Below are 1,114 nucleotides of genomic sequence, written 5' to 3' on the forward strand. Positions count from 1 at the left end.
TCCGGCAAACAGCCGCCCCTCCCCCCGCGCACACACCCCGCACACTCACTTGTCTTGCACTCACGGTCTCTCGCACCTCGCACGCACACTCACTCTCGCACACACCCAGTCTCACGCTTGCGCCCCCCCCACACACTCACACACCTCGCAGCCAGTCTCACACTTATCTCACACACCCGTCTTGCATACTCTCACACACACATGCACACGCACCTCACACCCAGTCTTACACTTATTCTCATACACACACACACACACACACACACACACACAGTCTCACCCCCCCATTGTCTTAATACTCTTACACATCCCCCACACCCCCCCCACACTCACCCTCACACTGTCACACACACACACTCACCGTCTCACATACTCACACGTCCCCCACACTCTCCCCCCCCCAAAGTTCCCCCTGTGCCAACATGCGCATTCAAAGTGAAGGGGGGGGGGCTTGTCCCTGCCCGCGTAGGGGCGTGCGCCCACCTGCTGCGATCTAGGTGGCTCCCTCCCACCAGCGATGCACCCCTGAAGGCAAGGATCTTCCAAGGGGGAAAAAAATAAAGATCCAGCCCCGAGCATTTGTGCGCCCTCCTCGACTTAAACCCGTCCCCCGTGGGGCGAGGGAGGCTGGGTGGGCAAGGTACCGCTGCGGGGGGGGGGCTGCTGGGGAAACTCCCACGTTTGACAGGAGCGGGCGCGCATTTGGGTGGCAAATCCCTGTGTGATTTAATAGACGAAATCTAACTCCTCCCAAGAAAACATTTCTGCCCCCACCAGCCCAGTAGGGCATCTAAGTACAAGTCCAGCACTGTCACTTAAATTAACGTATGGTAGCACTAACGCAAGCGGTGACAATTTATTCTGAAACCCCCCCCCCCAGTAATCAAGGGGGACATCCATGGGTCCCCACCAAAAGCAAGTTGCCTAGGAGAGTCCTTGGAGGAGTGAAAGAGTGGCATATGTTTAGGGGCCACATCTGGTCACTTGCAGTAGGTGGGTTTATTTATGGTGCCCACAATTTATATATATATTTTTTTTAAATGTTTTTCTTTTTTTGGAGTGCATGTAGGAAACCCGCTTTGCAGCCAGTGGACTGGAGAAGCCCATGATGAAT

This window comes from Crocodylus porosus, unplaced genomic scaffold (genome assembly GCF_001723895.1).
Source record: "Crocodylus porosus isolate Cpor-Errol unplaced genomic scaffold, CroPor_comp1, whole genome shotgun sequence".
In the NCBI taxonomy this organism is placed as follows: Eukaryota; Metazoa; Chordata; order Crocodylia; family Crocodylidae; genus Crocodylus; species Crocodylus porosus.